The sequence below is a fragment of the Euprymna scolopes genome, chromosome 9 (assembly GCF_053919585.1).
Source record: "Euprymna scolopes isolate OS-2025 chromosome 9, ASM5391958v1, whole genome shotgun sequence".
Classification (NCBI taxonomy): Eukaryota; Metazoa; Mollusca; class Cephalopoda; order Sepiida; family Sepiolidae; genus Euprymna; species Euprymna scolopes.
Window position 1 is genome coordinate 152722546 of NC_136490.1, and position 14760 is coordinate 152737305.

The following is a 14760-nucleotide window of genomic DNA, read 5'->3' on the forward strand; positions in this document are numbered from 1 at the left end:
TAACACATGAAAATATTTGGAATCAAGTCTCTTCTCGGTTTTATTTCAGATCAGTTGAAACCATAGCAGCAAGTTTTAGTCTACCCTCCATCAAGGCCAGAGGTTTTGGGGAAATATAAGATATTTTGTAATTCATATGTAAAACTAGGAAAACAAATAACTATGAGCAAAACATTTTACAGCTGTAAAAAGTGCCAAAAATAGGTTCTGAATGATGGATGATCCCTTTAATGTGCGACCTTAAGGACAAATATCACATAACGCACTAGACAATTCAGGCCATTACCTTACCCAAAAGCCTTCATTTGTTAAATTTTGATCAATAGTCGCTGAAATTTTGAACTTATAAAATTGCTGAAAAAGGTGTTTTATAAACCAATCGGCAAATGCAGACTCTGCGGACAAAGAGACAAGACGATAAACCATATAAGTGAATGCAGCAAACTGGCCCAAAAGGAATACAAGAACAAACACGACCAAGTGGAAAGGGTAGTACACTGGGAGTTATGTAAACAACTACATCTCGAATGCACAGACAAGTGGTACAAACATTACTTGAAAACGCGAATCACAAAGTCCTATGGGACATGGACATACAAACTGATAAACCCATCCAAGAAAGAAGATCGGATGTCGTAATAATTTACAAGAAAGAAAAATCCTGTCAAATCGTAGACTTTGCTGTTCCAGCTGACCACAGGATGAATATCAAAAATGAGAAATGGAGCAAATACACAGAGCTAGCCAGAGAGCTGAAAGAGATATGGAAGATGAAGAAAATCAAAATAATACCTATAGTAGTAGGAACACTGGGAACAATCCCGAAAAACTTTGAAAAAGAGTGTGAGAAATTGGAATCAAAGGAATTACTGGAAAAATACAACGAACAACAATAATGAAAACAGCTGAAATATTAAAAGAACCTCTTGAATGTGGAAACTAACACACAGGAGCAACAAGTGCGAGCCAGACATACTGCTGCAAAGACAAAACATGAAACACTACATGGAACCAAGAACACGGAAGTCGGTTATCTATAAGTTCTCTAATCCTCCCCATCCTTCCATTGCCACATCACTGCCCCCCCCCCCAAAGAGTGAGACCAAATAAACAAGTAGAGTCAAGGAGGAAGGAAAGGAAGAACTAATCAGACCTCTGTCGGATAAGTGTGAAGAGAACTAGGACCTAGGGGAGGCTTATTGCCACTTAAATTCCAGTGAAGACCAAATGCAGCTGCCAACGAGAAATCAATGATAAGCAGCTTTTGCGATAATGCAAATTTATTTGCAAATGTTATCGAGAGGTGGAGAGTACTGGAAACCTGGGGAGACTTATTGTCACTCAGTTTCTAGGGAACACCACAGGCTGTTTTCAAGGAGAGATCTTTGATGACCTATGTGAAAGCTCCTTGTGAGCCAATAATAAATGTATGCGACTTACTCAATTCATGGATATATTTTTTTTTTTTGAATAGCATACAATACTCTAGACTTAATTATTTTAACAAAATCTGTAATCAAACATTTTAATCAAATGATGCGTATGATTTAAGCCATATTGGAAAAAAGATATTTTTAATAAAATGAAATAAATGATTGCTCTCATATTTTGACCTGGCCATAAAAACATTTTTAAATTGATAAGCAATTTGGATTAATAAGTTTCAATATTGAATTTTGTTGAAACTTTTCGTTGTTATTTTAAGATAATTTGAAAAAAAAAAAAAAAAAAAAAAATCCAAATTCTTAATACAATCTCAGCTTGTAAAGGTTAATTTGGATATAGTAAAGTTAGAATGATCTCCCTTGGAAAGAAATCCTCCGCTTTTTCAAACCTAGAAAGATTTTACGATTTCGGATTATATACATAAAAAAACAATAACATTTCAATAAACTATATAATCAAAATATCACTAATCAATGAACAATTGCAAAGTATTACCAAGCAAATTTGTAGATTAATAGAATTTTAAGCTTAAAAGCTTATTTTTCTCTAAAAATTATTTTCTTTGCTTGGGAGTAAAAACTCTTGTCTCAGAGATAGATTTTTGTTTTAGTATTTTTATTAAAAATATGAAAACTAATACTTAAGTCAATATATATATATATATATATATATATATATATATATATATATATATATATATATATATATATATATATAATGGTTCAATTAATTTAATTTTTTTCATTTTAGTAAAAATATTCTGTAACGAATATAAAATATCTTATTTTAAAATTTATTTAAATCTTATTATAATCTATCTATTGAATATATTATATCCTCAAATTATAAATTACATATTGTAACATTTACCTGTTTTATTACAAATGGACAATTTGAACATGTCAAATGCGATTTTTATTTGTTATTTTGAGCATGTTTGTTTTGTAACAACAAACCGAAAAAGTGGTCAAGGAAAAAAAGCATATAACAAATAAATGTTACCAGAGACAAGATAAGTTACTCTTCTGCCTAGCTGGATAAGTTTTTGGTGTTTTAACTTATTTTAAAGCGTTTGTTACGTTTGAAACGCAAGTAGTGTCGAGCGCTTCCAGTTAAAACAGCAACAAAGATGGCGGACATGAAACTGTCAGCTTTGTGAGTATCGAGAATCGCTCAAAAATTGAAAATAAAATAAAATACGTTATTTCTTTACTTTAAGACGTTGGGGATTTGGTCTATTTTCCAGCTCCCCCCCTCCAATGCCGAACTGTCAAAGAGTGATCTCCCCTTGAAAGGTGCTCTCCGACGCCATTTCTGTTGTGGTCGTTTCCACTATGGTTATTCTACCCATACAACATACATGCTTATATTCTTTGTAAGTTTTTTTGTTTATTTATTTATTTTTTTTTTTTACTCATTTTTTTAATTTAATATTTATGTCTCTGGAGTATTTGAAATTTGTTTCCAGCTGGGTTTTATTCTTTTTCTGTCCGGCTTTTTATGTTGTGATATTGTGGTTAGGGTTTTTATTTGTTGCAGTCAACAGTTCCTAATTGCACCACTACTATACGAATTCAAGAGGGCGACCGTTCGTTCGCTGCTCGCAGACAATTTCGCACGGAATCGCAGTTTATAAACAACATATTTCAGCTTGTAGCTACGAAATATACAAACAGCTTGTACCACTCATGAAAACGAATTGTGTCTCATTTTTCAATTGAACTCAAAGTCATAAAATAAAATAAACATACCATTTTTTTTTTCGTAAAGAAAAACAAAAATCTAAAAGGCTATATAATCTGTTTTATTCTTAAAAAAAATCTTTTCTTTTCGAAAGAAAAAAATGACCATTAAAAACATTTCTTTATTGATTCAATTTAACTATTTTGTGTTCATTAAAAAAAGAAAAAGAAAGGCCGGAAAGAATTCTGAGATTTTAATCTCCAGTTTCTAATTATTGCGTAGGAGATGCTTGTTTTCTGTTTTTATTATTTAAATTTATTTATTTATTATTTTCATTATTTTTTTGGGAGCAAATCGTTTTTATTTTAATTAATTAGACTTTGAATTTAATTTACAGTAACATTATTTTCGAAAAACAAAACAAAACAAAGGAAACATCCGAAAACTGTTCCGCTTTAAATTGCGAAAAAAATAAACAAACAAAACCAAAAACAATTAGATATTTATTTTGAAATCGCGATTGTTTAAATTTATTTATTTATTTTTTTATTTTTAGATATTTATTTATATAGCTGATTAACAAAAATAATGAAAATATGAGTACTTATATAGATCAACCCCCATGGCTACCAATATTGGCTCGGTAAACTCCGGTAACGATTTACGACAACAGCCGAAAAATGATCACACAAAATTAAAGTAGGTTTCCCTAAAAAATAAATAAATAAAATAGAGAAAATGGTGCTAATGCAGAGAGTGATCCGCGCTATTTTTAAAATCGTATTTCCACGTTTAATTAAAGTTTTATGATTTTTTTTTTATTCAATTGTAAGGTTAAAGTACAGAATAGGTACAAAACACCCTCCCCTCCCATGTTAAGAATGGCTTTTAAAATAATAACGTTATTATTTCAGCACGGATCACTCTTTGCAGGAGTACCGAGAAAATACCGATTTATTTATTTTACATTTTATTTTTTCTATTGATATGTTTCTATTATAGTTTTTGTTGTTTTTTATTTAATTTTTTGGTAATTGTTGTTTTCTTGCGTTATTTTAAGTTTTTATTTTTCAGTCACGCGGACAGTCGATTTCAATAAATAATCGATTATAGTAAAAAAAAAAAATGTTAGTTACGTAGAGGCGAGAAACAAACTTACACAAACACACGGTGAGTTGTAGAATTGTATTAATATAGAAAATTAATACGTATTTCAATTTGAAGCTTATTACTCGATTATTAAAATAGGTTGTCAATTTAATGGACATTTTTTTTTTTCTAGCTGTTTCGTCTCTCAAGAAAATCAACCGATTTAAATACGATTTTTATGGAATTTAATAACATATTTTAAAATAATTTTAATTATAACACTAAATAAATGCAAGTGGGTTTTAGGTTATTAAAAAAAATATTGGTGCTTATTTAAAATTAAGCCTATTTTCAAAACAAAAACTCAGAAAAATCTTTAAAGAACTGATGATGTATATACATACCCGTCACAGAGCGAAGATGTCATTCTAAAAATCACGTAAATTGATCAAATAGTATTTTTTTTTATTATTACGAAAATCAAATTTTATGACGAAACGAAAGGTTTGCTTTGATCTGCCATGTTTAATGAATTAGGGAAGACAACCCAATTCGAACTATCGAGATCAAAATCTGCCTCGTAATGGCTACAAATGATTATATGGTACTTGTGCAGTTGTGCACTTATTTATCTGTGCTGAAATAACGTTATCATTTAGAAAGCCATTCTTAACATTTGGAGGGGAGGGTGTTTTGTACCTATTCTGTACTTTAACCTTAGAATTTAATAAAAAAACAGATATAAAACTTTAATTAAACTTGAAAATACTATTAAAAAAATAGCGCGAATCAATAAGTGCACTAGCACTATATAATTGACATTTTCGCTCCATGACAAAGATTTTTCTGCAAGTTAGTTTTTTTGTTTTAAATAGATTTCTAAATAAGTGGACATAGTTTAGTTATGATACTAAAAGAATACAAGTGATTTTTAAATTGTTAAAAAAATAAAAATAAATATATTATCAAATTTTAAGATTACGGTAGAGTACGGCATTATTATTTTTTTAAAATTAAATTTCTTTCAACAAGTGCGTTGAATTTTCCTATATATTTTCGAGAAATTAAGATTTATTTTTTACGTTTGATCACAGATTAGACATCTGCGCGTATTTTGTCTTAATTTTTCAAAATAGATAAAGAATCAAGATTCTAATCGACATTATTTACAATTGGCGGATTGTTGTCAGGACTTTTCTGAAGATAGGCTCAACAGTTCAGTTGCTGCATTTTTTTTTTATCGCCCTTTCCCGTACAACCACCGAACAGTAAATAATGAACAGCTGAATGATTTCGTCAATTTATTTATTAAAGCATCGTAAAAATATACGAATCACCTGATAATCAACTCATTTTACTATATATATATATATATATATATATATATATATATATATATATATATATATATACTATTTCACAGTATATTAATGCTCAATTATGAAATATGATAATTTTGTAGCTTACTCCTTAATTCAACTGTTTTTGGCTTAAAACTCATTGGTATATGAAAATTTACTGAATTACACGAACTCAGTATATTACATATAAAGTCGACACACACACACACACACACACACACACACACACATATATATATATATATATATATATATATAATTGTTTCTAATAATTTTTATTAGTGTGTGGCGTGTAGCGACAAATATTGTTACTAAAAGCCAAGGCACCTATTGAGATTTATTCCAGTAATCACTAACAACCATCATTTGTTTTGATTGGACTCAGACTGTGTGGATAGTTGGAGGGACAAATTGATATATGTGAGTGGTGTTACCGGTGAGGGATTTTAATCTTGGGCCCCACCCAAAATCAACAGAGATTAGATCATTCCTGTAATGATCCGGTCCCTGTTGATTTTTGCGGTGGGAGGTTAGTTATGTACAGTTCTAGGAGGTCCACCTTCCCAGGCTTTAATTTCTCTCTTTGAGAAGGGGTTAGTTTATTGCTAATCGCCTGTGGCGCCCTCACCGAGGAATGCCAACGGGGCTGCCCAGGCACTTTTTGCAGGTCAGAGTGTCCCTTCTTTGGGGGGGGGCGCACACTTCTCAACTCCTCTTTCCGAACCTGGTGTCTAAGTTCTTGCAATGGTAGAGAACTTAACAACTATTTGCCTTCCTGCAAGGCAAAGTGAAACAAGATAGGTTTTTAAGCTTCCCAAAAAGGGATTGATACAAAAATCAAACTTGTCTCAGTCTGGAAGAAATTTTCCACTTACCGAGGATATAATATGTGTAGCATCTTAACAGATGTAACGAAGTAAGGGGGTGACAACTATGTGTAACTGTTTTAGATATATACTCTGTAAAACAATATAAAAAAAAAGAAAATGTTGTCACAAGCCCTATTAATGACTATGAATCAACTACAGTACAAATTTAGTATATTTGAATTATCGAAAGTTGTCCCCATTTTTATGTCCCCCTCATTAGAAAGTAAGACGAAGCCACTTGGTTTCAAGTTGTTTATTCAAGAACCTGAGAACTTTGTGTATGTTGAAGATTAATAATGGTTTGTTTGAAACTCAATCGGATATTTGAGGGAAGCGATTGTGTTATTTTTAGGAATGACGAAATCAACTCATGAATTGAATATATATCTGTTGGTGAAATCATATCTGCGTCGGATTCAGAGGTCAAACTTGAAGGCTGTTATATATATCCAAGTTAGAGAGATAAAACAGAGAGAGACTGCCGGGAAGAGGCAGGGGTGAAGAAGCCGAGAATGCCAGAGCAACAGACTCTCAGATGAAAAGATAGATGCATAAAGCCAAGTAGCTTTTGAGACATGCGCGTCCACCCAGATCCCCAGAGACCAACACTCAATAAGTTTGAAAGCTGACGCCTTCGACATTGTTTGTAGAACGTTAACACATCACTTCCTTCAAAGCTCTGAAAGAGTGATAAGAACTCTACTGTTTCATTTGAATATATTATGGTGTGTATAATCGTTTGTCCTGTTTTTCTTTAAACTACACCACAAATCCATGGCTCTTTTTCGACGACGTTCGTCGTTAAGAGGGTACACAACAAACTAGGTCCAGGACATATAACTAGACGATCCACCGATAATTCAGTCACCACCTCATACCCGTAACTTAGACGGCCAAGAATTATCACCGGCAGTAGAAGGGTTCGGAGGTCGACGATCGTCCGCAACAGGCAGGTGAAGGTGAGAGAGTGGGGGGGGTGACATTTGGAGCCGTTTACCAGGATTATCGAAATCAGGAAGAAGGTGTGTTAGCTAACCAAAAAAAAAAACAAACAAACAAAAAAAACAGGAGGTTTACTGTTTATAACAGGTGGGACCTCCCAACAAGCGAGTCAACAAAAAGCAGCGCAGAACCAGGAATATCTCGGCAATCAGGTAGGAAAACCACTATTTTCGTTCTTTTCACTTCTTTTTGCTGTGTCATTGTTCATTTTTGGACTTCTTGTGGGCTTTTCAAAGAGCGTTTAATTGTTTTTTAAAATGGAGTCTGCTAGGGCTGTAGAGGAGTTGGGTCGTGGGATTGATGAGGGGGGGTCGGCTTACCCCAAAACTTAATGTAACAGGATCCAGAATTCCACTGTTCACAGGTTTGGCTGTGGAGTTGGGACCCTGGCTCAAAGCAATAGAAAAGAAAGGGCGCATCTATAACCTGCCGGGGGCCAATATGATCTTACTGGTGTATGACTATACCGAGGGTGTTGCCTCAGAATGGATTGGGGAGTATTTGGATGAGTACAGATCCCAAACCAACTGGGAGAGGTTTGAACATGACATCCAGCAGCACTTCGGCGGTCACTCGAGCCGAACAGAGGCAGCTCGAGCGCTGATATGGGTGAAGCAGAGGGATGGAGAATCCATTGCTCACCTAGATGGACGCATGAGCGTTCTTGCTAAGGTAGCCTACCCGGATCAAGATCGGAGAAATGATCCGGCTAACCAGGCCCAGCTGGCAGAGTTCTTCACGGATGCGTTGAGTAATTCTCTGTTGCGTGAGGACGTGGCAAGGGCAGAACCTAACACATTGGAGGAGGCCTTTGCACAGGCTCGACGAGCTGAAGCTCTCCTCCAGAGATTAGGAAAATTAGAGGAGAACAAGACAGACTGGTTGAAGGTCTGCTATGAATGCGGTCGACGAGGACACATCCGAGCAAAATGCCCTGAGCTTCAGAGTTGGGAAGAAGCCACGAATCCAGAACACCGGGACCTAAGGGTAGAGGAAAGATACATACCCCATCCTAACTTTAAGAGGGGTCTATTGTGCTTTGTTTGCCAGAAAGAAGGGCACAGGGCACATGAATGTAGGATTAAGGACAGAAACAATCTACCCAGAACCAAATTAAAACCCAGGAAGACCCCAACAAAGAAATCGTTAAACTAGTTAGGGTCCCCCCAGTAGCGAAAGGGCGGGTGACCCCTAGGAGAGATAGGAATGTCCGAAAAGCATAGATGGGGCTTTAAAATTAAAATGCTATAATTGCGGAAAAGAGGGGCATTATAGTTATCAGTGCAGAGACGGTGTGCACTGTTTCAACTGTGGCCACCTGGGACATACAAGGAGGGCCTGTATGTTGAGACCTAAGTGTTTTAAGTGCGGCAGTGAGGAACACTTAATTCGGAGTTGCAAGGCAAAGGGGTTCGTACGATGTGATGAGTGTAAGGAAAGAGGGCACACCCCAACTAGCTGTCCACTTAGGAAGAAGGAGACGTTCCAGGGGTTCGGGAAGAACGGGCATTTATGGGAAAGTCGTAGAAAGAGGAAAAGTAAAGTTAAGAATTCTTCGGACAAGGATAGAGAAGGGATTAAGTTATGTCAAATATGGTCCGAAGATGACGAACTCACCTGCAATATTGAGGTAGAGGGCGAAACGCTCAGAGCGCTGATAGACACCGGATCGGAAATTTCAGTCATTAGTTCGTTAGAGTTGCAAAGACTAAGACTCCCCGCCGATCGATTTATGCCAACTAAGGTGAACGCGTTTCAAGCAGATGGGGGTAGATTCAGGTTAGATTGGATGCTGGAAGTGAAGATAAAAGTGGGGGAGACCGAGACATCCCACACACTGTATGTAGCACCAAAAATGACCCACAACGTGATACTGGGAGGAGACTGGCTTAGACAGAGGAAAGCCGTATTAAAATTCGACCCTCCAAAGTTAGTCCTTGGGGAGGAAGAAATTATTTTAGGTAGTACAATGCTCACTCGAGTGGACCTCGTGTCTCGTGAAGATTTAAAAATTCCACCTAGAACAGCGGTGACGAGCTGGGGTGAGGTAGAAGGGGCTATAAGGGATAACGAAGCCGTTTATCAGGTGTTACCCCTTCCCCACATAGAAGAGGACGAGGACGTGACAGTGTTACCAGCATTAGTGCAGGAAGGTCAGGCGCAGAATTTTCCGGTAGTTGTAGCAAATACGAGTCTAAAGACAGTTAATATTAAATCAGGAACTAAGTTGGGCAGAGCTTCAGTGTTAACATTAAAAACTAGGGTGATGTGCGAAGAAATACCTGTAGAGAGCGAAGCAATTAGTGACAAGGTGGAATTAGACTGTCCTGACCAATACCGAGAGAGATTAGGAAGACTAGTTAAAGCTAATAAGCGAGTGTTAGCTAAGTCAGATAAGGAATTAGGTAATACACGTACAGTAAAAATGTCGATTGACACGGGAGACCACCAACCAATAAAGATGAGGCCGTACAGAACGCCTATTTGGAAGAGAGAGTTGGTTGAGAAAGCAGTGAAGGAGATGGGAGAGGCTGGAATTATTGAGCCATCTCAATCACCTTGGGGTTTCCCAGTAGTAGTAGTAGTAGTAGTAGAGAAAAAGGATGGAGGAAATAGATTTTGCGTAGATTTTAGAGAACTTAATAAGATAACAAAATCTACTGCTTATCCTCTGCCCTTGATAGACGATATTTTGGCGATGCTGGGAAAGGCTACATGTTTTTTCTCCTTAGACTTAAGATCAGGTTACTGGCAAGTGGCAGTAAATGAGAAGGACAAACCTAAAGCGGCTTTCTGTTGTCACATGGGGTTGTTCCAGTTCCGTGTCATGCCGTTTGGGCTAGCAGGAGCTCCTGGTGTTTTTCAATCATTAATGGCAATAGTGTTGAGGGGATTTGAACATTTTGCCATGGCATATTTGGATGACATCTTAATCTTCTCAAAAACCCCGGAAGAACACTTTAAACATTTACAGGCTGTGTTAGATCGTCTGAAATATCATGGCTTGAAATTGAAGATCGAAAAGTGTCAATTTATGAGAAAAGAGACAATATTTAGGATTCATCACAGACCAATCTGGAGTAAGGCCAGATACTGATAAAATAAAGATTATAAGGGCAATGCCAGAACCTCAAACAGTTAGACAAGTTAGGGCATTTATAGGGACTGTAGGTTATTACAGAAGGTTCATAGCAGTGTTCTCTAGAATAGCTATACTGCTAATTAATCTAACAAAAAAATACGCTAGGTTCAATTGGACCGAGGCATGTCAGAAAGCATTCAATACGTTAAAAGCGGAGCTGATCTCCATTCCTTTATTGATTTATCCCGATTTGAACAAGCCTATGGTCCTATATACGGATGCTAGTGATACGTGTATCGGAACTTGCTTGACTCAGCCGTGTGAAGAGGCAGAAGCTGTAATCCCAGGAATAAAGGATGAAATGCTTATCTACTTTCTCTCCCACAAGTTAACAAATATCCAACAGAAATGACCTGTGATTGAAAAAGAGGCCTACGCCATCGCGTACGCTTTGCAAAAGCTGCATTTTTATTTCGCGGGCGCGACGTTCGTAATAAAAACTGATCATCGCCCATTACAGTACTTGTTCGATGCTGAATGGAAGAATTGAAAGGTGCAACTGTGGGCTATGCAACTGAGTGGCTACGACTGTAAGATAGAATACCTGTCCGGAAAAGAGAACACGTGTGCAGATTTACTATCTAGAATTCCCGAAGCGGTAGGGGAAGAAGCTGACGCTAGTGATCAGAATCTAGTTAATGATAATAACTATAGAATCTGCGTACTCAACTCTCAGCAATTGCAGAATAGGCCCTTGGAGATAGAAGATAAAATAGAGCCAGAAGAAAATGACTCTCAGGAAGACGATTCCGATAAGATTGGGTGGAAATCGATAGACCTGAAACTACTTAAGTTAGAAGCGAGCAGGGACAAAGAGTATAGCGAACTTAAGAAATCGCTAGTAGAAGGGAAATTACCGCTTTCAAAATCGAGAAAATACCTGTTGGAAGATGATCGAGTATACTATGTAAATGGAGAAGAAAAGAGCCCAATGTTACGCTTGTATGTCCCGGATGGCCACGTGAGGGCCAGTGTAGTGCAGGTAGCACATGATGGGTTAGGTCATGTAGGTATTGATAAGACTTACTCGCTTTTAGCGAAGAAATACTATTGGCCGGGTATGTATAAACATATCCACTCCTATGTGATGTAATGTCTCACTTGCCAGAAGCGGGCTGTTAAGGGCGCTAAGACACCCCTAATGGAGACTGATATTCCATCATATCCGTTTGAGAAGTGAAGCATGGATGTCTCAGGGCCATATAATAGTAGTAACAAGGGAAATAAGTATATAGTCAGCATGGTCGATTGGTTAACTAGCTGGGTAGAGGCATTCCCGGTGCAAAGGAAGGATGCACAGACCATGGCGGAGATACTTATGAATGAAATTTTCCCTAGGTATGGTTTCCCACGTATGTTAGTGACAGACAATGGCAGAGAATTTGTAAATACCACTATAAGGGAGTTGATGGGATATTTAGGAGTGAAACATATCACCACCTCTCCATACCACCCCCAGAGCAATGCTAAAGTAGAAAGATTCCATAGGTTTTTGGGAGATACGCTGTCAAAGTTATCAGAGGACGAAGTCGAAAATTGGGACTTGTTCTTGAATCAGGCCTTAGCAGCGGCCAGATTTTCACATAACGATACAACTAAATTCTCTCCATATTACCTGGTGCACTGTAGAGATGTAGTGTTACCATTAGATAATCTTCTACTACCAAAAAAAAAAGCTATACTGGGGAAGAAAATCATAAAAAAATGATCGAGCAGCAGCATTCTCTGTTTAGTGAAGTGCGTCGAAGGATTAACTCAGCACAGAAAAAGTGTAACAAAAGAGTCAACGATGGAAGGGTTAAGAAAACATATGGAGTTGGCGACCCGGTATTCTACAGAGCACAGGTTAGAAAAAGAAAATTAGATCCTAGATGGAAACCGTACTATAGGATAGTAAAACAAATGGGACCGGTAATATATAAAATATGGGATCAACTGACAAATAAAACGAAGAGGGTTCACGTGTCAGATATCTGCGAAGCCAATATTAGGGAGTGGAAAATGCCTAATATACAGACAGATAGACCTGTAAGGAAAGCCACCCTGATAGATCCGGAAGGAGATTGGGAAGATACGAATAGGTGGGCTGATGATGAGATAGCAGTTGGACGAGAGTTAGAGGTAGAATTTGAGGTAGAGGATACGGACTTGCTGACGGAGACAATAACTACGCCCCCAGATTTGGAAGGTTGGGAATCTGAAGATGACATTCCATTGTCAGTACGGAGAGATCGGGAAGCTGGTAAGGAGAATAGGGCTGACGAATCAGAGAGCAATACGATTCCGTCGACACAGCCCCCAGAAGTAATAGGCGACGTGATGGAACCTAGACTTCTGAGAAGCAGCATAAACCGACCTATCAATGTTATCTCAAAACGAGGGGAAACGAAAGATAGTTATAAAAAAGATGAAGACAAGGAAAGTCCAATTAATTCTATCGTAAAGTTATTTGGGGAACGAAATTGAATAATTGAAATAAAAATTGAACAAATAATAAAAGAGCTCTACTATGTGTACTTGTAGGATGCGTCACCTGATAGTGATGATGGTAATGATGGCTGGTTGGACAGTAGCGCTGCGCCACACCCACAGCACAATATTTAAGAAGACCAGTGAGGTGACAATTACGCGCTCCAAGTGGATCTTGACATTTGTCATCGATCTAGGAGCGTATCGGAAGGTTCAAAGGGAACTAGAACACGAAGTTGACTTAGCGACGGACTTAAATCTGCAATTGCAGAAAAATCAATCAAAACTTGAGACAGATTCCGATCTAGTGTTATTTGTATCACTAGGAGGACGATTAGTTAAGATGAAGCAAAGACTCCGATACGTTGGAGGATATTTCAGGGATATTGGATAATTGGCAACAGAAGGGACCCAAAAACGAGTTAGAAAGAGATCTATACTACCTTTCGTAGGTAAAGCACTACATGTATTATTTGGTACAGTATCAGAAAGTGACACAGAGGCATTAAGAAAGCATATAAGTGGTTTAGAGGAAAATCAACAGAAGATAAAGCACGTCATAGGGGAAAGTTTATCGATAATGAACGTTACTAGATATGAACTAACAGAACATTGACAAAGAATTAACTGGCTATCTCGTACGGTCACAAGCCTAAACGGAAGTTTGACTTTTTTGGCTAGAAGAATAAGTACCGTAGCGGCTGTAATTGGGCAAATATTGGAACTGCTGATGATGACAAACCAACTCGACTCATCAATTCAGTTATTGACATTAGCGATGGAACATGTTAGGACACCGCATGCTTTACGCTTACCAGTAGATCCAATGCCTTAAGTTGTGCTACAATTATGCAAAATGATAAGATTTATGTAATGGTTGAGTTACCTTTGTTGAGTGGAGATAGCGATTTCGAGGTGTTTAACGTAATTAACTTACCGATACCGTTTCCTAATAACGTCACTGGGGAGGGGGCAGTAGCAAGATACAAAGTTGAGACAGAAGGAATAGCTTTTAACCCCGCCCGAATCAAATTCATAGCGTGGTCACCTAGTGAAGCACTAGCATGTAGCATGAATGCACTGAAAGTTTGTGCAGTAAAAAGTCCCATCTATGCAACCAACGGACACAACTTATGCGTCATTCAATTATTTCAAGGTAATGAGGAGGGAATCGATAAATACTGTGGAGCCGAGGTGTCGATGAATACACTCACCCCCCAAGCTATACATCTATCGGATGATGTTTGGACAGTGGCCTCAACTAGTAAGCGAAGGCTGACGAAAGTCTGCAAGGGACGGCAACAAGGTGAAGTACTTATTCATCCACCTACGACCATTATAGATCTACCTATGAGTTGTGCAGCAGTCAGCCCAACTCTGGAGATCTTGCCATCCTATAAACTTACAGAGAAGTTTGAGCTCCGGAATGACTTTCTGTCATTAATTATAATACTGCATGGAAAGTGGTCACTAAGGAATTTCCGAAGATAGAAGCTTGCGAAATTCCACCTCTTCTGAGACCGGTCGGAACGACCGTTATGAGTGAGTTAGTAGATGAATTACGAACAGTGAAGAGTAATAACGAACGAGAAAAATGACGATGGGAAGAAGTAAATAAATGGTTATATCCTATGATAATCATCTTGATCGTGATGATGATAATAGCTTTTCTAGTGTATGGGAAAAGGAGAGTAAACCA

The 14760-nt window shown here is 37.3% G+C and overlaps 1 protein-coding gene across 1 annotated transcript in view; it reads left to right on the plus strand.

Moving 5' to 3' along the window:
• Positions 1-2721: 2721 nt before the first annotated feature.
• Positions 2722-14760, plus strand: part of LOC145284936 (cyclic AMP-dependent transcription factor ATF-7-like) — a 122004-nt gene continuing 109965 nt past the window's right edge. The window contains exon 1 of the mRNA XM_080134034.1: positions 2722-2821. The gene's annotated coding sequence lies outside the window, so the exon portion shown is untranslated. The remainder of the gene's footprint in view (positions 2822-14760) is intronic.